This window comes from Sciurus vulgaris, assembly GCF_902686455.1.
Source record: "Sciurus vulgaris genome assembly, chromosome: 2".
NCBI classification, from domain to species: domain Eukaryota; kingdom Metazoa; phylum Chordata; class Mammalia; order Rodentia; family Sciuridae; genus Sciurus; species Sciurus vulgaris.
The window spans coordinates 106,517,000-106,543,954 of record NC_136462.1 but is presented as its reverse complement, the minus strand read 5'-3'; the positions used below and the strand labels follow the sequence as shown (position 1 = coordinate 106,543,954).

The following is a 26,955-nucleotide window of genomic DNA, read 5'->3' as shown; positions in this document are numbered from 1 at the left end:
AATTTTTTTTTTTTCATTTTTTTTTTATTGTAAACAAATGGGATACATATTGTTTCTCTGTTTGTACATGGCGTAAAGGCATACCATTTGTGCAATCATAAATTTACATAGAGTAATGTTGTTTGATTCATTCTGTTATTTTTTCCCTTCCCCCCACCCCTCCCACCCCTCTTTACCCTCTATACAGTCCTTCCTTCCTCCATACTTGCCCCCCTCCCTAACCCTAACTCTAACCCTAACATTTACCCTTCCCTCCCCCCCATTATGTGTCATCCTCCACTTATTAGCGATATCATTCTTCCTTTGGCTTTTTGAGATTGGCTTATCTCACTTAGCATGATATTCTCCAATTTCATCCATTTGCCTGCAAATGCCATAATTTTATCATTCTTTATGGCTGAGTAATTTAATAGGAGGTGATGCCAATGGGCAGCTTGCTTTTACAAGAATAATTAAAATATATTTGGCTCCACCTATTTATCAGGATGAGATGTAATAAATATTTTCAGAAATTTAAAGTGATTTTTATTATAATGTCTGTCATGGGTCCTATTAGCTACGTGTAGGACTGTCTGGTGACCTTGTGGTAAGTTGCCTGTGCTTCTAGGTAGGCCAGTGCTTCAAAGGCAATAGTAATAAAACCCTCTGAACACATGGAACTTTCCAGCCCCAGGGCCTTTCACTAGTGGTTTCCTCTGACTGCCTGGAATGTTCTTTTTGACTCTTGGCAGGGCCAGTTTCTCCTTGACTTCTCAGGGAGAACTTTCTTGGCTCCTTTATGTATGTGAGGTTCTTTTCTTATTCCCCATCATGGCATTGTCTTTGTTGTCTCATGACACATTTAGGACCTTGTCGTGATTTTCTGTTTTGCTTACTTGTTTATTACAGTATTTCACTTAATATAATATCCCCTGGATAGTACGATACACCATTGTTATCTACACCACTGAAAAGGAGAAAAGAAAGCTACATATTAAACAGTGACATGACGTCTTAATGATAGTCCTGTGTCATGCATGAATTGGTCACAGAAGCTTCTCATTGTTCGGAAATTTCTTTCATCCTCTTTGAGGGTTTGGCAGTTTCTCTAGGGTCTGTTTCTCTGCTTGGAGCATGATGGACAATCCTTTTATTCACGCAGCAGTAAAGCTAGACTTTTTCTGTTGTGGTTATCTTTCCATAAAATGCTTGTTTGTTTTTGTAAGAAAATATGTGATGGCGGTCACTCCTCTGCTGATGAATATCAGATTTAGGTCTTACCTCTTCTCCAGGGATTTGTATGTGTGTTGTGTGTGTGTGTACAATTTATAGGCTAGTCCTTTCAAAAACATTTTAACTGGCAGTTAAACTTAACCCAGGTGGTACCATTCAAAAATACCTGTGCCTCGTTGAAATGGTGACAAGGTGAACACTTCTGATCATCGTCACAACCAGGGCCTAGCCAACAGCACTTGTAAGATATATCCCTATTTCAAAGATATTAAATATGAACAAAAGGGGGTTCTAAAATTGATAAAATATGGTATCTGTGTTCTCTAGGGAGCTGAGTCCTTGTCAGTTATGTTTGCCACAGTGTGCCTGGCACCTAGCACAAAGCTGGCATTCAGAAGGATGTCAATAAATATGTGTCAAATGAATGGAGGAATCTATATAATTCTGCACATGTACATTTTATTAACTGTGGAACTGATTAAGGTCTTATGGAAATAAAATAGCACATAAATGGCTTTCGCTATTTCTAAAAACTCCCTTGTTCTATATTAGTTTAATTGTTGATACCAATTATAAGGACACGTTTGGACCGTTAAATATGACAGTAGATCCCCATTGATAGAATGCTCATCAGATTATAAATAACAACTTTCGAATTACACTTTTCAGACAGGATGCTGAACACAGACATGATATCACTGGTAATAAGTGATTTTTGATCACCAAACAGTATAAAATTTGGGAGGCTAGGAAATAGAGTTACATATATGTAAATGATGTGGCAAAGCACTAGGATACAAGAGGGTCCTGACTTGTTGAAGAATTGGCAAGAAATATCATGGCTGTTAGGCTTTAGAAAGGCATAAAATAACAAGCAAAGTGCCAGAGATGGTGGGAAGTGAATTTTGGTGGGAAAAACAGAAAAATATATTTGCCAAACACCTGTCAAGTTAGCACATGCTTATTTTATCCTCCCTGGGATTAGAGGCATTGCTACATTTTGCAAATGGGAAACCGAGACTCAGAGAAAGCGACCTGCCGATATCTAGTAGCTGCTCTAGGATTCCAATCAGAGTAATCTTGATTCTCCAGCTATCGTTTTCCCACCACTCTACATTGACTCAGAAAACTTAGCACTCGTGGAATATCTAGTGGGAGTGAGGCCGGAGAACGTGGCTCATCATTTGGAGAGAAGCCCAGCTGGTGGGCTTTGGGGACTCCATTCTCTCTGAACCATTTGCAGTGGACTGAGTGTTTCCCAGACAACACCGAAGAGAGCTTGTGGATTTGGATAGAATAACAAAGACATGATTCTGATCACATCTCCTCCACCATTCCCTGGATAGCCTCTTTATTTTACTTCATTTGATTTGTTTTTGTTCCTTCGTCCTTTTAGCAGGTGTTAAAATAATTTCTTCTTTGAAACAAGACGGATGATGGGGATGGTGTGAATGGAGGAGCTCTGTCTGTGAGTGGCACTCCAAAGACAGCTGGGCAGGAAGACTGGGAGGGAAGAAAGAAGGAAGCTTAGCATTCTTCTATGCAAGAGTAGCACATGCAGGAAAAGGAGCAAGAGCAGCGAAGGGTGGGACATCCCCATTGCCCTTTCGTCAATGTCAGTTGAGTGGTTCTTCACGTGCTGGGCTGGAGAAGAAAAGGTGTCAGAGAAGCTTGGAACCTCCTTGGGAGCAACTTCAGCCTTCAAGAACTGTCCCTCAGCCTATGGCACTGTGTTTGGGGATGAATACATTTTTATTTCAGAGCAAAATCGATACATGAACTGTCCCCATATTGTCTAATTCATTTAGTTCAATACTAGTAAAGGGAATGGGAATTGGCCTATAGGGAAGGCAGGAGCCTTCCTGGGCTAGAAAAGGCCTTTTCTATCTGATCAAAGTGTGGGGTTAAGGATATCCCCACTCCCACAATGACCACAGAGCATCTGGTAAAACTCACTGAAACCTGTGTTTCGGTTACTTGGCATAAAAGAAACTGGGCTGGGCTAACCATTGCTTTGGGGATGATCAGTTTCATTTGACTATGGATTTTCAGTGCCTGGTAGACTCTGGATTTTAGAATTGCTGGCCAATTGCCTTTCTACATTCCAGAATTATAGGAGCTAAAATGTGTCCTGGGGACCCCTCTCCCTTTTTTCCCCAAAGGGACCACTTTAGTGAACCCTTTTTGTTATCCAAAGTAAGGCAAGTACCAATACTTTTTTGGGGGGAGGAGGAAGTGCTGATTCAAAGAAGCAATTCAAACCTAGACATGACACACAATCTGTATGCAAACGAAAGATCACATGCAAGAACAGGGGTGATCCTATTTATACCTTTAATAATAATGTAAATCAAGTCAGTTTGACTTATTTTGGTTTCCTTTCTTTTCTAAAAAGAGCAAAAAGAAAAGACATTTTTTTTTCTTTTTCATTTTTCCATTATTATTTTGTGAGTATAAAGGAAGAAAGAATTCCAAACACTTTAGCCATCTCTGAGCTGATCGGAACTGGAAAATGTCCTAGTGCTTGCTGGTTACCAGCACACCTGTTGCGCCTTCCCTGGGTAGGGGTGGGGGCGCGGAGAAAGCCAGAGGCTTGGAAGTCAGGGAACAAGCTGGCTTTGAGCACAGCACAATCTGAGCCTGTGTCTCTGGGGAGAACACTGGGGCTTTATTGGAAGAGCCTCTCAGCAGTTGGTATCATTCAGAGAAAGAAAATATTGCCGCCTGCTTGAGTTTCCTGCAGTAAGGGATCTGGATTAGGATTTGTGAGCAGGGTTGAAAGGGGAGGAAGAAGGAGTGGGCAGTAGGAACCTGAATCACCTTTGCGGTGCCTTCTTGTTAGCCCCCACTCTGTTCAAAAGCCCCTCCCTGGGCTGTGCTGTCCCTGCCTTCTGTGGGAGGGTGCCCTTTTAGCAGTGGCAGAAGAACAGCCCATTCCAATGCACCCATGCCAAAGCTGGCTGGGTGTGGCTTCTATTTCTGTACTCTGGCAGAACTGCAGTTCTAAAGATTTACGAAGGCAGCAAAACAACACCCTCGTCCCCAGAGATGCCGTGGGAAGTGTAATGATCTTCCTGGACAGTCTCTCTGTTACTAGGCTAACGAAAGGCTGACTGTAAGGCTCAGGTGCTAGAGGAAGAGCCCCACACAGGTGTTTGAGACCTGGATGGTGTAGACAGGGGTGCCACAGAGGGGTCAAGGTACAGCCCAGGCAGGGCATTCACCACAGGATAAGGGCAAGGGAGACAGATTGTGCAGAGGCGGCGGCCGTCCCTCTAAGGAAGTCCCTCCAAGTTGGCTGACAGAATCCAAGCAGGTGGATTCTCTGTCAGAGGCCCAGGAGCACTGGTGAGAGGGGCCAGCTGCCTTCTCCTGTGAGGAGGGAGCTTGGGGGCCGCATGGCTCTGCCTGCCTCAGGGCTGGCAGGCAGCTGCAGCCCCTCACAGGCGACCCTGGCCCCAGTCATGGATGTGGAATGCTGCTCTCAGTGAGAGGGAGAGACGCCTTGGCCTTGGGATGCTGGAGATGGTAGGATCTGGGTTTAAGGATGGATGTTTAGCCAACTGAGCTTGTTAAAGGAGAGTGACCAGAGGATGAGGGACTGAAAACCATGTTATCTGAGGATATTTAGTCCAAAGAAAAGAAGGGTTGTGTAGGCTGAGTGGAGCATGAAGGAAAGAAATCTTGGAAAAATAAAGGGAGGAACATTTTCACAGAAGTTGACTGGTATCTCCAAAGAGTGTACCTTTATACTCATGAACTGTTTGTCTTGCCTCCCAGGGATCCTTACCAACCAGGCTGACTGTTCAACAAGGACAACTATTGAACATGAACTAAGTGCCAAAACTTCCCTGTTCAATACTGTTTTGTACATGAAAACATTTAATCCTCACAAGAACCCCACAAAGTTCATGAATCTTTTATTAGCCTACCTCTTAAAGATGAGGAAACTGAGGCACAGGATTATATAACTTGCTTGAGGCCACACAGCTAGTGAGCAGTGGGGTTAGGACAAAGTGCATATGGGCCTAGGGCTGCTCCTGCCAGCCCCACCTATGGCCCAGCAGGTGGGCTTTATAGTGGCATTCCTTACCCCTTAGGTCCCTGACTGGTTGTCTTCCAGAGTTGTCACATCAAGTTTCAGATGCCCCAGAACATTGGGGACCTCTGATTGGGGACCTCCCATATCCAGGTAGTTTTCATTTTCTTTTCCTTCATGGGTACCGCCCCCCATCCCCCTTCCTGTGGCTTCTGCATGACTCAGGTTGTCAAGGCCTGATATGACCGAGCATCTTTGAGCTAGTTGAGTTCTGTTCTTTCTCTGGCTGTTCTTGGTGTCCCCAGTGCCACATAAGAACGGGGAGATCATTTCTTTGCTACCAGAATCACAACAACCTTATAAAACAGAGTGTGGCTTGCCCAGCTCTCCTTGCGTTAGGATAATGGGGCTATTTGGATTTATAGCTCTGGGTAGTACTTAGAAAGCTGTTGCTCTCTGTGTGCTGCTTTCTGGTGAAAAGAACACTGGTGTTTGATGGTGGCATGTTATTTCAGTCTCGTTTCTGACAATAATGGTAGAAATCTCCTTTCTTCTGACACATTTGAGATTGCCAGGAGGAGAGAACGAAGAAAAGAATTCTAAATTTATTCTTAACAACCAAAAAACTAGAAACTGAGTTGTTGAAAGTAGCTGGAGATCAGGCTGCTCCGCGGCCTCCAGCTGCTGAACAGAGCGATGGATTTCTCAAAACACCCTGACTTGCCTCAGCCTGTTGAGTCCTGCCCCTGACCATCTGGAAGACCCCGTCTATATGTTGAGGGGGGGTGACCACCTCCAGAAATAGGACCGGGTTAGGCGGCAATTTCTTTGTAGTTGGGTCTAAAGAATTGCCTGCTTGAGGCTCTGCAAACATCTCTTTTCTGCAAGGTCCAAAGGAGGCATAAAGGCATAAAAAGGAGAAGTTTAGAACGGGCAGCTGTCACTGCTTTTCTGCCTTGAGGTGTATGACAATGGCATACTTATTTTTCTCTGCTTTCAGAGGTTATAACCCCAAATGGACTGAAGGACTCCATCATCAAGGAGACTTTTATGCTGGCAAGCCTGGAGTTTCAGTGGAGCATCCCGAGGGAGCTTGTTTATCCTAGCCAGGGTGCCACGTGGCCCTGCACTATGATCTGTTGCAGTAAGATTTCAAACAAGTGCATGGAGTTCTGTGGCAAACAGGATTTTCTGAGAAGTTCTTTTCTACTCTGTACTTGGAAATTATATCCTGTCAGATCTTGAAATAGATCATTGGCTTGGCAGTGTGGCTCACTGGTTTTTGTGTGAAAATGCCCACCCAAGGCAACAGGACTGGTGTGTGTATCTGTGTGTGCATATGAAAGCCCATCCACATATCTGGGTGGTGAGTCTTGGTCTGGAGGCCACAGGTTGGGGCAGACCTTCCTGGCATGCCCATCTCTCCTTGGTTTCTGTCACAGCTCCCTGTGCAAAACACCTGTCCAAGTGTCTTGCTCTCAGTGTTTTCTCTGTGCTTTGTCCCTGGCAGGAGCTTACTACATATGCTCATGTAGACAGGTGTTGATAGCACTCACAAGCCCTCTGCCCTCAGGTACCCAGGGACTGGGCAGAAAGGCCCAGTTGAACCCTGTTCCTTACCTTACTCTGAAATGAAAGGGGAATTGGAAGTCTGGTTGCTGGTGGCGAGACACTCACTGAGTGGTGCCTGTGTGAACGTGGCACCTGAGTGGTGGTGTGTGTAGGTATCAGGTTCGAGCCTCTGTCCTGTGCAACAAACCCTCACCTTCTAGGTGGGGTCTTTGCCCAAGATCCCTGCTACTCAAGGGCCTGTGTTGCCCTAAAACAAACCACCTTTCCTTCTACTCTCCTGCCTTGGCCTCCGTCCTTCTCCTCCAGCCTGAGGGACCAGCCTCTGTCAAATCCAGTGATAGATTTGACCAGGGTGTAAGTGGCCTGCTGAGTTCTCTTAACTCAGGAAAAAAAAAATCCTGGTTATATCACTCAATAGACAGTGTGACTAGGCAAGTTAGTTAACTTTGCCTTCCTTTTTGTCATGGGATTAGCAATATTGTCCTCATTTAATTTTGAGGATTAAAGAGGTTCAAAGAAGAAAAAGCGGGTAAAAAAGATTATAGTTCATTCTCTGTCTTCATAGGTTCTACATCAAAAATATTTTAAACAGTTGTATTTGTATGGAACATGTACAGACTTTTTTCTTATCTTTATTTACTAAACAATACAGTATAACAATTGTTCACATAGAATTTACATGGTATTAGGTATTATAAGTAATCCAGAGATGATTTAAAACACACGAAGATGTTTGCAGGTTATAGGCAAAACTATGCCTTTTTAAAAAAATCTGTAGATTTGGAAACTTTTGGTGAGGGAATTTTAGAATCAATCCCCCAGGGATAATGAGGGACAACTATATCTATCCATAATAATAGATAGTTAATTGTACTTCATAGAGTGGTTATGAAGTGAGTTCATAAAGTGCCTATTCAAATTATTATAAGGTTCATATGCTGCAATGGTTCAAATTTGTCCCCTAAAGCTCATGTGTTGAAAAATTAATCCCTACTGCAATGGTGCTGGAAGGTGAGGTCTAATGTGACCTCTTGAGGTCATGAGGGTTCTGTCCTCAGGAATGGATTAATGTTGTTATCATGGGAGCGTGTTTGTTATAAAAGGGAGTTTGGCTCCCTCTTGTCGTCTCTCACCATGTAATGCCTTATACCAGGTCATGATGCAAGAAGTTCCCTCTCCAGATTGGCCTCTTCATCTCAGACTTTCCACTCTCCAGAATCAGCAGCCCATACATTTCTATTCATTATAAATTACCCAATCTGTGGTATTCTGTTCGAGCAGCAGAAAATGGACAATGACATATACAATCCTCAGTCATGCCTGGCTTATGACAGAAGTGTTAGATTAAAAAAAAAAAAAAAAAAAAGGCCAGGTAAATTGTTTCTGCACCTTCTAGGCTGATTTGACACTGTCAAATGCTTAGGGAAGGTCTATGAGCTGAGAGTTTCTTGGGGTGGTGTTAGCCATGTCATTGATCTTTGTGCCCTCAAAGCCCTATAGGCTTTCCGGTACGTGGAAGCACTCAGCAAGTTGTTTACTGAATTCATAAGTGATGAGTGAATACCCCCTACTCATTTTACACCTTGTCTTTAGCATGGAAAGCCTTAGTTTTAGAAAACTTATGTCTAATTTGGGAACACTTTGCCCCAGTTCTCATGCATTATGACTTGGAGTTTACTGCTTGGCATTTGTGACCTCAGAGCAATCATGAGGACAAGCTAAATAATAATGCTTTTGCAAAAAAAGGGGAGAAATTACATGAGATTCCACAAAGAATTTGAAAACCCAATGGAGGAGATGAGTAATGATGCCAACTTTTCCTTCTTTAAAAGGACTCTATTTGCTATGTGCAGGAACTGTTGAGGATATGTATATGAGTAAGTCTCAGTCTTCTTGTCCAGGTGCATGGAGCCTGGTGGGGAAGCTGGATTCTGTGCATGAAGAGTAGCATGGGATGCAGACATGCTGTGGGGCTTTGGTGGAGGGAAAGGGCCAGACGGTTATGGATGGAAGTGGGGCATCCAAGGATAGCAGGAAAAGAAAGAAAATGAGAAGATGGTGTGTCAGCCCCTATTTGATGCATTCCAACCAGACCTCACTGACCTTGTCCTTTAGTTACTTAGTCAGCTCTTGGGCACAGTCTTGAGCATCCTCAGTTAATGTCTCACTTTTGGCCCACATATCTCAAAGATCTCCTTAAATTCTAGCCTGCCCAAGAGCGTGGCTGGCCAGGATTTCACTCCCACCCCTACATCAAGAGACATAACAGATGTCTTTTTTTTTAATCCCTCAAGTTTCCCTGCCTCCTCCAGGCTTTAGAAAATTCCTGAAGGGTGGAGAGCCAGAAGCTCCAAGACAGCCCCAGTGTCTATACTCAGTATTAGTGTTAGAGCCAGATGAATTGATTTAGGCTGAGGAAGAAATTTTGGGTTTGCTTATTCTAAAAAAAAAAAAAAACCAAAAAACTTTGTAGGGTAATTTCCTCATAAGGAAATTGGCTTCTGTAGAGTTTTAAAAATGGTATTGTAAAAACTGGTAAATATATTCATGACAATTTAATGTACCCTTCCTTTTTGTGACTAGAACCAACCAGATGTCACATCCCAGTTCAACCAGCCTTGATGGAAGTTCCTATAAGAGCTAAAGCTAATTAAATTCCCTTCTTCCTCCCTCCCCACCTTGCCACCAACTATAATTTCTTTGTTCACTGATGCAGATGTTAAAAATAAATTGAAAATATTTCTAAATTCTTTGTCATTTTTGAGAAATCTGTCATCACCAAGGGAAATACTAGAGTGTAGAATTGAAAACCAAAAACAGAAGGCATGTAGCAAATAGTAACCGTGGCTTCTAGGTTATGATTACGCTGGGGTAAGGTGGATGCATTTGAATATGCAGAAGCTGAGTTGCCTTAAATCTTTTCTGGAAAGAGCCAAGTTTTAAAGGTGAGAAGACCAACAAGGAAGCTACTGCAGTGGTCGAAGGGAGGTGATAAGGTCCCGGTGGAGTGTGTAGCTGTCAAGATATAGAGGAGGGGGCTACAGAAGACATTTTGAGGTGGAATCTACAGGACCCAGAGGTTGACCAAACAAAGAGGTGAAAGATAGAACAGAACAGAAAAGCTTGAGCAGCCTGCTGGGTAATCTTTCTCACTAATATCCAAATGTGGACTGGCTGCAGGAGTGGTGAGGCAGATGAGTCACTAATTAGAGCAGTGTCCCCAAGGAGAACCAAAGAAGACTGGAATGGTATGTCTTGAAGGGAGGGAGCCTGTGTGGACATAGGGTTCAATCCTGGGCTTTGTCTTAGAAAAATGTTTTTCTTAGAATTTTTTTTCAAAAATTTCACAAGGGGTCACAAAAAGTAAAAAGAAGGTATAGAGGTAGAGGGGAGGAGGGAGAGAGAGAGAGAGAGAAAAAGAGGGAGGGAGGGAGAGGGGAAAGGGAGAGAGGGAGGGAGACTGAATATGAGAAAATAAAGCTTAGCAGGTCTCCAAAACCCAACTGTTCAAGGAAGGGACAGGGAGCTGTGGCTCAGTAGCAGTAGCACATATGGAAAGACTCAGGTGTTCATTGATCATAGTTTTCAACAGGAGTAAATATTGTGGAGTGTCTTCTCCCAACCTCACGTGGACTGCATTGTAGATGCATGTGTTTTGGAGAAGGGCTGTGACAGCCCTGTTTGGTTCTGTGATGCTTAAGTGACAATGGAGCATTGCACTTGGGTGTGGGCACATCCTAAGAGCAGCATGGAAATCAGAAATGGTGTTCAGAGAAGAGCAAGCACAACGGTGAAGGGGCTAGAAAGTCACCCTCTCTGGACATCACCACCACCCCTGCTGAGCGCTTCTGTCTCAGTCACCGGTCCACGTGTGAAGCAGACAGTATCACCCCCATTTTATGTACTAGGAAACTGGTTTTACAGGGAGGGGGGATATCATTACCTCTGGTTCCAAAATTTGCAGGGAGAATTAATATCTCAAACTCATGCTTCTTCTACCCATCCTCACTACCTCCCAAGCCACCATCTGAGAGACTGTTGAGGAATATGGAGTTGGAGCTAGTGTCTGTCCCCTGCCTTGCCCCTGAGGTCCAATCTCCTTCTCTACCTTCTGCTAATCCAATCTTCCTCCTCTTCCTGCTCCAGTGGGACCCTACTTCTGAATCTCTTGTGTCAAAGCAGATCTCTGATCCATGACCCTGACATTCACCTGAGTTGAGAGGACCCGCTGCCTAGAAGTCCATGGTTATGTCCTATTTATGCCTCACTTCCTTCTCAGGACAGAGCCAACCTGGACCACTTCTGGCCCTTTCCTTGCTTGTGTAGTTAGTACAATCCAACCTGTCCAGCAGGAACATGACTTTGGGGCCTGGGCTAATTCCTAGGCTGGACAGTTAGAGTTGTTTTTAGATAATAGGGGAAACTCCCAGGCAAGACATGGAGGAACAGGCCTCAGGCAGAGAGCCTGTAGCCACAGAGCTGGCCTCTCCAGATGAACCCACAGGGTTTGGTGAGAGATTGGACATAGGACTGAGGGAGAATTGGAGTCAGTGGTGACTTTCAGGCGTGGGGCCTGATGAACAGGGCACACAGTAAGCTGTAAAACACATAACCCAGGGGTCTGGTGGGTTCTGCACGCAAGTGTCTGCTTTGAGTCAGCATATTAATATAGACTTGACTTCTCTTGGCTTGGTCCTAAAATAATTTGCTGCCCCCATGAGCATTATTTAGAGACAAAAAACATGGTGCAGAACTCATAGGGATGATGAAGAGTTTATAGAGCTGCCACCCAGAATGTGCGCCCAGATCAGAATCCATGTGCATGGTGTTCTTGCACTCCTAAGCTGCTGCACTGGCTCTCTCCAGCTTGCCACACCACCCTGGCCTCACTGTGCAGACTAATCCTGCTCTGCCTAAAATGTGTGTTCCCACTCTCCTGGCGCTCAGCAAAGCAGGGCAATTTACAGGCCCACCTTCCTTGGGAGATAGTTGAATGTGCTGCTTTTGCTACTCAACCATGCCCTTTGGGGTCTTGCTCATCTCTACCCCCATAAACAACTCACTGAAATATCTCTTCCAATCACATACAGCAGTTCCTGTGAGAGCGGTTTTGGTTAATATAATTTTCTATTTCAGTACAGAAGCTAATGTAGGTGTGGGTGGAAAGGGCTCATAGTTACTAAGGGGCAGAGCTGGGATTTGAACCTGCCCTTTTGACAGCATGTCCAGAGCTTTTTCCACAGTATCAGATATGGTGTGGGCTCTAGGTCACTAGAGGTGAGGGCTTCTGGCACAGGCTGCTGGGGACTGAGCATCAACTAGGAAGCTGGGCTAGCTCAGTGTCTCTCAATGTTTTTCATTATTGACCCTTAAGGAATCTCCACACATTTTCCCTATCTATCCATGAAATTCTAGTACCATGGATATACTGCAGATATACATCTCTCTCTCTCTCTCTCCATATATATATATACATATATATGTGTGTGTGTGTGTGTGTGTGTGTGTGTGTATACACATATATATATACTTTGTAATAAAAGATTAAGACCCCCCCCCACTGTGATCACCCCAAACCAATTTCACCCTCTTGGGGCAATGTGACCTCCATTGAGAATATACAGACTCAAAGTGAGTCTCAAAGTGTGGTCCTCCCACCACCAGCAGCAGCCAACAGCACCTGGGAATTTGTTAGTAATGCAAATTCTCAGTCCTGTCCCAGATATGCTGTACCTGATACTCTGGAGGTGGGAACCAGCTGGCTGTGTTTGGACAAGCCCTCCCGGAGGTTCTGTGGGCATGGTGGAATTTGAGAACAATGGACTGGATGATAGCAGAGAATATAGGTTCTTTCTGACTTGATGATAGAATTATTAAAGGCTGCTTGAGGGGAACACAGCTCTTCTCTTTCCTATGATACACTGACTCCTAATTAATTGTAATCATGGTCAGCATCCATTCTTCTCAATACTCCAGCCCTTATTAAATACCTGTTATGTGCAAGGCATACAGGGCTCTGCAGAGATTGTAGCTCTAGGCAGAATAGAGCCAGGTTTTATGGGGTGTGAATCTTAGATATAATTATGTGGTCCTGTTTAAGAAAAGATATATGACATCATGAATATGTGCTTAGGTAGGGGCATTTGGAAGGGGCTTGTACAGGTGAGGGGTCTTGAACCCTAAGCTCCTCTGGCTTCATGCCAAATCAGCCTATGGTGAACCAGCACAAGGATGGACCCAGAAGGTGATGACTGTACTGCAGGTGGTGGTGACTGTACTACAGGTGATGATGAAACAAAGATGGGCAGGTAGGCAGGGCTGAGCTACAGCCCAGGTGCAGAACGTGGGGGCCCAGAGCATGCCCCTGGCCCGCGAGGGACATGCATGTACAGGTGGGGCATGCGGAGTGGACAGCAGGTCTGTCCTGGAGCTGGGAAAGCCATCCCATGCAAGGTGTCCTCAGGGCTTTGGAAGAGATTTGCTGATGGGGAAGGGCACTGGGGAGAATGACCACACTGCAGTTCCAAGGACTTTTCTGGGTTTCTGTCTGAAGTTCCAAGGCATTTTCTAGACGTTCCCCAAAGCTTGACGAGAATACAGAGACGTGCTCTTCTCCTCTGACTGGCCATTGAGCCTTAACTTGCCACATAGGGCGGGAGCTGCCTTTCCCAAGAAGGTCTCTGTACTCAGAGGCCCTTTTCTCCTTGCCCAAGAGCCACAGCCTGACTCCCCCTCTCAACCCCACCCATTCCTGAGAAGTAGCGGCTGCTGACAGATTGTCATCACTGTAGGGGGGTGGGCGAGGGAAGGACTGGTGCATCACCTGCCAGCTTGCTCTGACAGGGCAGCCATTTGTCATTCGGTAGGGGGCTGAAGCATGAACTGCATTTGGATATTTGGATTTACAGCCCACTTGGGCTCAACCCTCCTCTGTGGCTCTGCTGCCTTGGAATGAGAGCTGTCAATTATGTCCTCCTCAGTGGCAGCTGTAACTACTGCAATTTTCCCAATGGACACCTTCTAAGGAACCAGCTATTTTCGTAAAGGGCAGTGCATTTGTACCTCACAGGCTCCATCATGTCCATCAATCAGGATTTACTTTCAGAGGGAGAAATTTTCTGCAGCAGGTCTTGGGTTCTCTGCTAAATTCACTTTGTTAGTATTGGCCTAAATTATGCTAAAGTATGATCAAGGCATTCAGAGTGTCATCTCTCTGGAAAGATACACAAGAATTGATTTCAAATAGTCAATAGTCTTCTGTTTTATGAACAGAAGTCTTGATTTATAGCATTGGACTTTCTTTGCCTGCCAGGGAAACCTGATATCTTTTGGTGTCATTCTTTCTCTTCCTTCTTTTCTACCTCTCTTCCTCCCTGTTTTCTTCTCCTCTTGTTCAGTTAACTCAGTGCACACCAGGTACTTTGTGGAACATTGGAACCAAAAGTGAGTAAGACAAAGTATCCAACTATAGGGGACTATATATAAATTAAAAGGAACAAAGAGCTTTTTTAGGGAACTGGTAAGTCCCATAGAACAGGTTTTTCAGACTCAGAATTATTTACATTTTGGGCCAGACAATTCTTTGGGCCAGATTGTCTTGTGTGTTGTAGAAGGTTTAGCAGTTTCCCTGGCTTCTACTTGTGAGATGACAATAGCACCCTCTTCCTCTGTTCTGACAAACATGCCCCCAGACATTGCCGAATGTCTTAGGGGTGAGGGTACAAAAGCATCCCACTTGAGAATCGCTGAAAACCACTGCCCAGACTGAACTGACAAGGACCGGAAGCCCTTGGCCATCTCTGCTGCAGTGAGCTTGGCATCAGAAGCAACTTACTTAATTTCCTCAGGTTTCTCCTTTCTTATTTGCAGATTGAGAGTTGAGAAAATGTTCTTTTGCAGTCCCACAAGTCTAGGAAATTTTGGATTTGTCTGTTAGAACATTTTAGATCATATGTTCTGGGAAGGTAGGGACAGGGTTTATGCTTTACCATATGCTTAAAGTGCACAGGACAGAACCCTATAATAAATCAACAAATACAAACAGATGCTGACTGTGGGTAAAAGAAATAGGGTCTGTCATTACGTAGTGTACATTCTTCCTCCCAAACTACCTGTTTGCATCCTGGCTCTGCCTCACTGAGGCTGGGTGGATTTGAATGAGTTGTTTACCCTCTCTGAGCCTCAGTTTTCTCATCTGTAAAATGGAGATGGTGATAGTTAGTGACCTCAGGGTTGTTGTGAAGGTTTAGTGAGGTCTGAATCTTGCATGGCACAGAGTGAATACCCGATAAGGGTTAGCTTTGGTGATTGTGCAGATGAGACTAAACTACCCTCACAGAGCTGAGGTGTTGTTAGTTTCACCCCCAGCGCGTGACACACATGGTTAGGTTCTACCAGTGTTCAGAGGGAAAGAATACAGAGTGAAAGATAAACAGAACTATGAGAGTTATCTCTGCATTAAACAGACTTTTTTTTTTTTTTTTTTTTGGTGGGATGCTGCAGGGCTGGAGAAGGCCCAGAGTGCTCAGTGAATAGCACTGAGTCTTTGATAATCAGAACTAAATGACTCAGAGCAGTGAAGGGACCTGCCCAGGTCACACCAAAGAGGACGATGATGATGAGAGAGCCAGGATAGCAACCTAGGTTCTTGACTCCTAGTCTAGTGCTTTTTTTTTTTTTTTTTTTTTGGTACCAGGGATTGAACCCAGAGGGACTTTACCACTGAGCCACATCCCCAGTCCTTTTTATTTTTTATTTTGAGACAGGGTCTCACTTAGCTGAACTTGCGGTCCTCCTGCTTCAGCCTTGCGAGTCACTGGGATTGCTGGCGTGCGCCACAGCACTGGGCCTTAGTCCAGTGCTCTTATCTGACAACACTAAGGGGATTCCAGAAGAAGGAATTCCCTAGTGAGAAAGGCCTCTCTGTCCTAGAGCCAGTGAGCCAGGTCTGTCTTGAGAGCTCTCAGGGAAGGTAAGGGGTAAAAGAGGGGAGGCTGGCTGGGAGGGTCTTAGTTGGAATCAGTGACCTTAGGGCTGAGAGGTTTGGAACCTAGGATATCCAGAGAGGAACTGAGCTGATGCTTAATTCCATATTGTCAATCAAAATAGAAAAAACAAAACAAAACAAAACAAAAAACAAATCAGGGTTGCTAAGTAAATCAGATGAAGGGGGAACATTCAAATGAAGAGAACAGATCATTTCCAAGCAAGAACTGGCAAGAGCTTCGAACTCCTTGTTTGCATTCAGGCAAACGACTAATTATAAATCAGCTCTAACAGGTCAGTAAAGAGGTCTCACCCAATCTGTCTCTTGTCATGCTTCATTATCTGACATTAGGTATTGGCAATCTGAAATATACACTGGCCCTGATGTATACTGGTGGGTTGGACCTGATCTCAACGGACTGAGTCCCCAGAACTGTGCACCACTGTTGCTAGTACTAGTAATCAAAATAAGGCTGCCTTCTCCTTGTGGAATGCTTTGCTCTGTCCAGAATGCCTTCCGGCAGTACTGACCCTGACAACTCTATTGTCCTAAGTTCACACTGAGCCTGAGTGGGGTTAGATGACCTGCATATGGCTGCAGTTTAGACATCTCCAACATGACCCCACCAACCTCTGCACTCTCTTGGAATGGCCACCTTCCAAGATGGCCCCAATATCCTCACTTCTGTATTCATACCCTTGTATGGTTCCCTCCCACATTGTGCCAGGGTTGGTCTGTGTGCTAATAACATATAGCTAGGATTAGATTGTAAAAGATGTGCCTTCCATCTTGCCTCCCCCTGCTTTGCCGTGGAGGAAGCCAGTGGCCTCTCCTCTAGGGAGAGGCCGCACAGACAACAAGGATCAAAAGCCTGCCAGTAAGCCCTGAGTGAGCGCTGAGGTGAATTTTCCAACCTCAGTCAAGTGTCGAGATGACCGTAGCCCCAGAACCACTGAACTAATCTCTTCTCAGATTTCTGACCCTTTGTAACTTGGTGATGAGAAACATTTGTCATTTTAAGCTACTAAATCTGGGGGCAATTTGTTATATGGCAATAGATAACTACTCTGCTCGCTGTACTGGGAAGTAAGATAACTCCTTCCAAATCCTCCCTTTCATCTCCCCAAACCTCTTTATCCTGGGTTGTTCTAGTGAACAAAGTTCCACCTAAAGTGATTTATCCCTTTGCGTTAACTGTTGTCATCCTCACATGCCTCTTGTAAAGAAAATGCTCCTGGGTTATGAAGTCACAGAGAGAGAGAGAGAGAGAGAGAGAGAGAGAGAGAGAGAGAGAGAGAGAAAGAGAGAGAGAGAGAGAGGGGCGCAAGAGGTATAAATTGAGGAGCATAGTATTTAATGTATGCACATTGGGCCAGACTCAAATTTGGGTCAAGTGTATATGGTATCTTTACTGCTGGTCTGCGTTTCCTAAGTTGTCCATCATGCCCCAATTTTTTGACATAATTTTAGTGGAATTTAAGTTGAGCAGCAATGTGATAGATCCCACAACACCAGATGCTAGTCCAAGTGAGCAGATAGTAGGCATCTGTGGAGAGTAGCGGGAGGACGTGGAAGCAGAAAGAACCCTTTGCCTTGCTGGTCATGAGAGCTAGAAAGCTCTCATGTGGAGTTTATTTTGCTAAGAAACTTCTAATGAGGTCATAGGTTATTCTGATGGTATGTCAGGGGATTTAGGGGATGAATAGCACCCTTATTATGGGTTTATTTATTAAGTCAATTTTTTTTTTTTTTTTTTTTTTTTACAGCATGAAAATTCTGGATCACTGAGAGAATGGGAGAGTAATACAAATGAGAAGAGAACAAGGGGAAAAATAAAATTTGATGTGATATTGCCAATTTGCCCAGGACCTCTCCCTCCTGCTCTTGGGTAGCTGTCCTGAGGAAAAGGCCTTGCAATTACAGTCCTGCTCATTTACTTCAACCCTATCCAAAGGGATATTTGTGTTTAAGGAGGAGATGAAACTCTAAACAAAATATGCACAGAAAGGAATTCAAGCACCAAGTGAAGTTGCTGGGATGGAGTGACATGTGGGAGATGGGGGATTTCCTAGGCTCTAGATTTAGCTTTCAGAAGTCTGCCACCAGCATGGTGAGCTTCTAGAGCTTGGGTGGCCACGTTTACAAAGCTGGATTGTTGTTGCTGAGACAATAGGGCTGAGGTCAGACTGCCCTGAGTGGGAATTTGGGCTTTCATGGACTGTGTGGCCTTGGGTAAGTAATTTAGCCTTTCTGAATTGCCCTCATCTATAAAATGGGATTGAATGATAAGTTGCTACCTAAAATGTTTGTGGGAGGTTAAGAAGGGGATAATGCTTACCACAGACCTGCCATGTAGCAAGAGTGAAAGTTAGTTCTTACAGGTTTATAGTATGTTATAGCTATATACTACAGCAGTATTACAATAATGCTAATTAACTGTAGCAATATTAATGTAATAGAACTATACAATAAAAATACTTATAAAGTCTCCATGACCATAAGCAGAGAGCACGGTTTAGTTTCATCTCCTGGCTTGACCTCCCCTTCACAAATAGGAAAGCAGACAAATTTGAGGATCTTGCAGAAAAGGAGTGCTGAGTGGGCCCTAGGCCATCTGGGTGGGGGTGATTGTGCTTCTGGGTGGAAGGGTTGGGTGACTCTCCCTGCTGCCAGAATCTGGGTGGTACCTCCGCACTTGGCAGAAGCATTCCCTCTCTGTGGCTGTTGAAGGCTGAACAATGGGTGCTCTGTTGCTTGCTGGGACCAAGTTGAGGTAGCTAACTGGGTCAGAAATGCAGCTATAAAGAATATGTCCCCACCCCTGGGTTACATGTGAAAGTACAGGCAGAGAGGCCTCCCAGCTTTTAGGCCTTTTGGCGCCCTGGAAGGAGCAACCAGCATAATGTGGCAGGCAGCATTTTAGGCACCACTGAGCTGCCACTGGGATCAGAAGCTCCGTGGTGTCCCAGCCTCTGAGGTTAACAGCTTGCGGTGGTCGGGTCCAGGGTTGGGGAGGGCCAGGGCTTTGAGTCTCTGGTCAGGCAGTGGCAGGTTCCCTCTGGATCTCCGAGTCTCATTCCAGAGGTTGTGTCATACCCTGAACAACTGGAGAAGAGGGGACAGGGCTGTAGAGTTGTTGCAGTCTGAAAGCTGGTTACAAAACTGTGTCCTGCCCAGCACCTGTCTCCAGTATTTAGCAGAAATATCACTTAGGAATGCATCAGGAATTTGTTCTCTGGGGCATGGGAACAGGGCGGGGAGGACAGCTAAGACTAGCTTTAGCACCTTCATTGTTCCAGGTAGACTGCCGGGGACTTTAAAGTCATGTTGTCTCTTAAACTTCACAACCAAGGCAGTGTAATAATCAGCCCCACTTGATAAGCCAGGAAGCTGAGGCTCGGAGCAGAGTGACTCCCCTAAGGTAATACAGCTATTTAGAGTCAGCTAGAACCTTTGGCTGCCTGGCTGAAACCCCAGGCTCGGGCACACCACGGCACTGCTTGGACTAAGTCATTGTGATGTCTCCTGTCTGCTTGCCAGCTTCAGAGCTTCTAGTTTGGGGCCTTTCTTTGGTCATTAGGCAGTGCTGCATGTGCAGGATGACTGTCCTCCTGAGGCCCTGGCTGTCAGGAGCTAAGGTTAGGACAGGGCTCCCTTCACCTATTGCTCTTTTATTCCTTCACCTCCAGATTTTAGGAGATAACTTTGAGAATGACTTTGAGGCTACAATGTAGAAATCCAAACCCCCGTGCACACCATTCCTTCTTGGCTATTTAACGGGATCACTCTTCCTTAACCGGGAGCTGCAGCCGGGCTTCCACCTGGTGTAATTAGAATATTCCACACTTCTCCAGCTGTGGGCTCTCAGAGGCCTGCAATTTTTGCAATGTTCCTCCTGTCCTTAATAACTGGTTGGCAGCCATTCATCAGAGCGGAAAGAGACCAGGTAAATCCTCTCTTCACCCCCCCCCCTTCCTGGTTGCTTGGGAGACGAATCAGGGGCTCCACCCACTCCCCACCCTGGGTTCTGAGAACTGGAGACAATGATGGGAGAAAACGTGTCTCCATATTTCATTGTTGTGTGTCAATTTACATTCATCTGGAGAGTGACAGATCAGCGGTTGTGAAACTATCAGGGGAAAAACAGTTTCTAAAAACACAAGTGTGGCTAGCGTGATGGGTCAGATTCAGAAAGAGGGTTCCTTGCCTCTTTTCTGAGGTAAGAAGACAACGGGATCATTATCCAATGAGCAGTGCCGGCTCTCAGAGGAACCAGGCCAAATACTTGCGATGCCTCTCCACCCACTCAGCTAAAAGGGGTATTTGACAGCCCTGTAAATAAGATTTCCAGATTAGCCCTAGGGGATACACTGTTCCAGAAAATGGACGATATCAACATTCTTTATTTCCTTCCTGGCAGAAGCTCTAGTTGTGTTGGTGGGTGACCGAGGCCTTTGAACCACAGGGCTCGAAGAAGTTAAGTGGGCTGAGGGTGGCCAGCACTGTACTACTCCCCTTCAGGCTTCCCTCCCTGGCCTGTCACCTGGGTCTGCCACCTTTCCCACCCAATGTTTAAGTCTTAACCCCATCACTCCTGTGGTCCTTTAGCAAGTTCCCTGAAGTCCTCGAGACTCATTTTTCTGGCTTTAAAAATGTACTGAATCATAAATCTTGTCTCACAGATAGTTTGGGGATAAAAAAGAGGTTAGTATTCCAAAGGGCCTGGGTCAAGAGCCCCAGGGAATATAATTTTTCTTCATAGTATTAGTAGGTCACAGTTGGAAAAATGACTTAATGGGATGCCCCTGAACACTGAGGAGATTGTAAACTCCTCCCCCATACCCCAATGAATCATAAATAGTTGAATTTCAGGTCATGGGAAAGATATTTTTGGAAAGGTGAGATTTTCTGGTGGTGTTCACATTCTATTGCAGAGGTGACCGTCTCTTCTGCTCCCTTCTAAGGTCAGCTCTGAGTTGTCCTGAAGCAGAAGGTGGCCGAGAGGGAACCACAGTCATTTTTGCAGTTTAAATGTGTTTGGCCCAAAGCAGATTTCTCAAGGCCACATACATTTTGCAGGTCACAAAACCCAAGTAAAGATTAAGTTTCTTTCTCAAGTGATAGAACTAGGACTTCTACATTTTGATTCCCCCCCTAATGAGATGCAGCAGGAAGTTCTTCCCTGGGTTGTCAGGAGTCGCTGCGGGATAGCCTTCCCAGAAGAAGTCCTGCCAAAAGGAATTATGGAGGGAAAGAAACTTGCTTATCTGTGGGGATAATTTTACTCTAAGATTTGCTAATGGGAGGTCGAAACAAAAAACAAAACCCAACCAACCAAACAAAAAAAAAAACCCCAAAACAACAACAACAATAACAACACCCCCAAATCTCAGGGTTTCTTCTGTCCTGAACTTCTCCCTATCCCAAGACTTGGGCCCTTTATGTTGAAGGCTCCTAACCTGGGCTTTGCTCCTCTGACACATTTTAGAGAATGGGGCAGATCAGAGAGGCCTCCCTCTGTGATTCCTGGCCGAGACACAAACCTGGGACAAAGTGTTTTCCTTCTAAGGAGCCTACTCAAAGTGAGGGCATTCCTACAGGTTGCTGAGTTAGGATGGATCTGAGAGGGACTAGCACTTAGCACAGTACCTCACACCTACAGGAACTTAATAAATAGTTGTTGGGTGAAGGACATAAATAAGGAAACAGAGGCACATGGCCATATGTGATTCAGTGGCCAACACCAGTGTGAACACTGGTCTCTGAGAATAATCCAGTTCCTGAGTTGAAAGGAGCCTTAGGGATCACCGTAGCCTAACTTCCTTACTCTATCAGGAAGCTGGGGCCAGAGCTGGAGAGTGACCTGCCTGAGGTTATGTGGCTACTGGCCACATGATGCATCCGTGGTGGACACAAGATTATCTCAAACCCCACACCCATTTCAGCTGAATGTTCTTAAAATTAACGGTTGTGAGCAGCTTAGTGAGTTAGAGGTACTGGAGGTGGAGTGGGGGAAAGAAAATCCTGTAAAACCTGTTAATTACTCATTTACTTCAGTCCCAGTTCTTAGGAAAGCTGGTATGTACTCTGGAAATGCTATAATTAGTCAGCTTGTTTGGGCCACACTGTTCCAGAGCAAGACCATCAGGTAGGAAATAATATGACTGATAACCAAGAAACAAAAATGCTGTCAGTTTTCGATGACGAGCTGTCTGGAAGCTATTTATTAAGGGGCTGTTGTTTGCTTCAGAAACCTGGTGGAATGCCCAGATTGGCTACACAGCTTTAAGTGCCAAGTAAAAGCAGTGCTGTTGCTGCTCCTAAGAATAATAGCTTTGGTTTATTGAGCATTTACTGTGTATCAGGCATTCTGCTAAGTGTTGTAGCATGCATTTTCCTCATTTAATCCTCACAATGAGTCTGTGAGGGACAAATATTTTCCTCATTTACACATGAGGAGAACTGAAGTTCTGCAAGCTTAGGTCATTTATCTACTTATGATCACTTAGTAACCAAATAATACAGCTGGGACTTGAACCCAGTGGGGTCTATCCTAAGACCCAGAGTGCCACGGATGGGGATTCTAATGCTGGCATCTATGTACTGTCAGAACTACCTTTGAAAGTCTCTTGAGCACACGTCAAGCATGGGGTTCAGCCAGCGTTTGACCAGTTGATCACCAGATGGCTTAGGGACTGGACTGTGTGAAAAATAAGGGTCTGTGTGTTCCAGACTCCACTCCAATCAGGAAGATGCTCAACGAGGAGGGATGCACACAAGAGGGAAGGGTGTGCCTACCACTTCTCATCAACTGTGTCACCAAGGGCATTTGGAGTGGAACCACCCTGCCATTTAACCCCCCCACCCCCACCATCTCTGGTTCTTGCTCTCTGGTTGTTTGTCTAGCTGAATTCTTTCAAATGAAACATGTCTAGATGTTCCTCTAGGTGATCCTCCAAGCTGCTGACCGGCAAATGAAACAAAGAGCCAAACAACTTTGGCTTCCACCGGCCAAAGTTCGGTTTTTCTCAGGCCTTGAGTGTGGTCTGTGCACTTCCTTGGCAGGGCCCCCCCTCTCTGCCTGCGGGGTGAGAGCCATTTTCTATCCCTCTCACTCTCGTTCTGCACACATGCCCTGCATTTGTTCTGCAAATGTTGACTGCACCACCTGGTCTGTCAGGCACCAGGCCAAGGCACAGGACCTTGTCTCAAGGAGGGAGTCACATCTACTTTAGAGAAACGAACTATGAGTAGAAGGCAGCTTGGACGCTTGCTCAGCTTCCAGTAAGCAGAGGCAATCCGGGTGCCTAGCCAGGGTGGCAAACCATCCTGATTTGCAGGGCACTGTCCTGACTTAGCGCCCAAAGTCCCACAAACCACAAACCAGGCAAATCAGGAGAGCTGGCCACCCACACTCAGTCTGAGGAGATGTGAAAGGGATGCTTGATCTGAGACTGATCCTCACAGCAGGGCTTCTCTACACGAGTGAAAGGAAGAGGGAGGACACAAGCAACAGGAGAGTGGCATGGTTGGAAGGAAGGGCCATATCAAGGATAAGTGGGAGAGGACGCAAAATGGACTCAGCAGGGAAGCTGAGGCGCAGTTTGTGCTTATTTATGTTATGGGTTGTCTGTCCACTGGAACGTATCGATAGGAAGAAAAGGGGAACCCTGGGCGTCTGATGTTGGGGGGTGTTTCCCTAAATGGATTCTGGAGATGAAAAGAGTGGCATATTCTCGGGTGCACACCTGCCTTGGTCCAGCGGTCCACGTCTGTACCCCTGCTGGTGTCCTCACACGCCCCACCTGAGAGCTTCTGTGTCCTCACTGTCTCACCTCTAACCTCCATGACTAGTCACCAAAATGCCTTGAGGAGGGACCCCCATGCCAAGCTCATCTTTACTTGGTGTACCTGGGAAGGCAACACTGGGCTGTCTGTGGGCTCCCTTACTTCCTACTGGAATGACTGCGTCAACTCTGGGAATTTTCTGATCTTCAGTGCTCTGTAAAATGGACATGCCAATGTCTTCCTTGCAGGGATGTTGGGAGATCCAAACAAGAGTATGTCCACGTAAGTACCAGGCCTGGTGACAACATGTATATGGAGGAAGAGACCTTTAGGTGGCATCTTACTATGCTGAGGGGGCTGTCGGTGAAGGAGGAGAGGAGGAGCTGCTAGATGGGGTCAGCATGGATGTGGAGCCCTGCAGGAACCCGCAAGCCCATGGAGGATGTTGTGTGCCCATTAGGGGAGCCTCTTCTCTCGCCTGGCTGCTGCCTCCCCATGCGTCTCCCACTTCCAGTCCGCTCTCTATACCACTAGCCTGAGGCATGGGTGGATAATGCAAAGCTGATGCTGTCACTTCCTGCCAAGCCTGTGGGAGAGATTCCTGTCATTCTTGGGAAACCTGGCCACAAATCAACCCTTGGCCATAGGTGCTGCAGGTGTGATTCTCCTTTACCTCCTTCACCTGCCATAGTGGACTCGCTCAGTTCCTAGCACACATCTCACTCCTTCCCCACCCAGAGCCCTGGCTTGTCACCCCCTTACTCCCAATCAGCTTAGTTAACTCTTTTGCACCATTTACATTTTTGGGTGAATGTTACTTCGCCAGTATGCGCCAAAGCATTCTCAGTCTGTGTATTGCATTTGCAGATGGCTTTGGATAAGTATTTTTACATTTAGGACAGGGTGGCCCAAATTCTGGTTCCCTGGAGCAGGAGTGCCCGGGTTCAGAACCTGGCACCAGCACTAACTGGCTGCTGAATCCTGTCAAGTTACTTTCCGACTCTGTGCCCCAGTTTCCCCACCAGTACAAAGGGACAAGAATAGTATCCATCTAGGTGAACAGTGGATTAAATGAACTAACATTGGTAAAGCCCTCGCTGGCTCCCTGTCTGGCCCATGGTAAGTACTACAGAAGCCTTTGTTGTATAAAGTGAATTGTCCTCCGCATTTTGCTTACACCCCTGCTGGGGCATCCGTCCCGTTGTATTTAGGAGGGCACTTTTGAGAAAAGGAATGAATGCTTAGGCATCTTTACATATGCTGGTGCCCAGAAAGGTCTGAGTGCACTGTGGACCATCAACAGATATAGTTGGAGTGGACACCAAGGTAGGAAGAAACAACACGTGAGGAGGAGAGCTAACCTGCTAAGGGGAGGCCTGGTGCAGCTGGGCGTCAGAACAGCCTGCCAACTCTGACCAGATCCAGTGTGTGAGAGGCCAAAGATAGGGCAAGGGTACAAAGCTCCCAGTTTTTCATGAACTGCCTCTTGGGAAGACTGTACACCCCTGGTGGATGTGCCCAAATATCCATCCAGATTTTCTGAAATAGCTCCATCCTCAAGAAGAGAGCCCATGTTGGGCATGAGTTAATTAATTAATTTTTTCTTTCCTTTCTTTTCTTTCTTTCTCTCTCTCTCCCTTTCTTTCTTTCTTTCTTTCTTTCTTTCTTTCTTTCTTTCTTTCTTTCTTTCTTTCTTTCTTTCTTTCTTTCTTTCTTTCTTTCTTTCCTTCTTTCCTTCCCTTTTCTCCCTCCCTCCCTCCTTCCCTCCCTCCTTTCTTTCTTTCTTTCTTTCTTTCTTTCTTTCTTTCTTTCTTTCTTTCTTTCTTTCTCTCCTTCTTTCTTTCTTTCAACATAAATTTAAAAAGATAACAAACCTCAAGGAGTGATCTGTAATGCCTGGGGATGTCACTTTAAAAGGCTTATTTTAATTATGGTGGGAATTAAGATGTTTGATTAGCAGACACATCTCCTGGAGAATAAATTAGGTAATATTCAGTTCTCTTGCTTCAATTACACTTTTCACAGAGCTATTAAATTACCAATACTAAGTAAGGAAAAAGTGGACTCATTAAAAAAATTGATTTAGGATAACTTGCTAAGAGATATTTTTACTCAATGAGCATGGTTGTATTGGGGCCCCTGTGCTCTTTAACTCCCCAGATTGACTTAAAAAATAGATGAAGAGTCAACTATTTTACATCAGTGATTTATTGTGGAGAAGGGAGTCTGAATACCGAATGACCTCATGGCAGCAAGAGAGAAGAGGTGAAGGGGTGCAGGTTATCTTTTGCCATCCTGACAGCAGACTCTCCTCTGACCCCTGCCACACCTCTGATAGGGTGTGCATGTGTGTGTGTGTGTGTGTGTGTGTGTGTGTGTGATGTTATTATTTCTGGAATGCTTTGGCCAGGTGCATAATACCCTTTCACCTTCAGGATCATAGGAGTCACTCTGTAAATTGCAGGGTTAATGTGATAATTGCTTATTTGCCAATTATCAGATCCAAGCCCCCCTGGAGTTGGAAGAAATCCTAGAATAATTCTGCCCACCTGCCATTTTTGTTGGTTGCTGAAGGTCATTTCTTAACCCCTATGATTTTAGAAACTTGGCGTTTGACAGAGGGAGTGTTGTATCTTAACTTCATATAGTTAATATGATTTGCATTTAATTGCAATAACAATAAAAATGAATTAAAGATAATTTAAAATATATATCCCCTTTGTGAAGAATTTAAGTTATCTAGCTTTGAGGAATCCACTTGTTTAGTTTGTAAATTTGTGGTAGAGAGATCATGGTTTGAATTGGAAATCACACCCACCACCAAGGGACCCACCCTCCTACCTGCTCTCTGGGTGAAGAGGTGCCTAACATGTGCCTGAGATGTGAGGGTTTAAGGCTGGCCAGGGTCTGGGTCTCAGAAATCATCCACTCATTCTGTGCAACACTCAGATGAGAAGAGAGTCATTCACAGAGGCCCAGTAAGCACAAAGCCAGGCCTCAGAAACAGCTTTCCCGCTGTCTAACCCTGGACAATTTTAAAAGTCCCTGAGCCCAGGGTGAAGGACTGGTCTTGATCTTTAACTCTACAAAGTATTTCACTTTCTGTAGCTGCAAATGTTGCCTCAGGAATATGGAAAGTACTTAGGAGGTTGGAGGGACATCTGGTCTCTTGCTGCTTTCAGGAACTCTGCTCATTGTGGCTGGGCCCAAGTGTGGGGGAGCTGGTCCCGGGAGCCTCAGAGTGGCAGCAGCAAGGATCCATGTGCTTGTCATGGCCTGTTTTTTACCCTTATCACAACCTAAAAGGTGGGGATTCAATGTCCACTGCACAGATGAAGCAGTGAGGCCCACAGAGAAT

The 26,955-nt window shown here is 45.3% G+C and overlaps 1 protein-coding gene and 1 long non-coding RNA gene across 3 annotated transcripts in view; one reads left to right on the top strand and one right to left on the bottom strand.

Moving 5' to 3' along the window:
- Nucleotides 1-26,955, bottom strand: part of LIPC (lipase C, hepatic type) — a 131,288-nt gene that overhangs the window by 59,142 nt on the left and 45,191 nt on the right. The gene's annotated exons all lie outside the window — the stretch shown is intronic.
- On the top strand, nt 1,896-25,207 carry LOC306653089. The gene is made up of 3 exons (XR_013761637.1): nt 1,896-6,617; nt 17,576-17,697; nt 23,846-25,207. It is a non-coding gene; the product is annotated as an uncharacterized lncRNA (long non-coding RNA).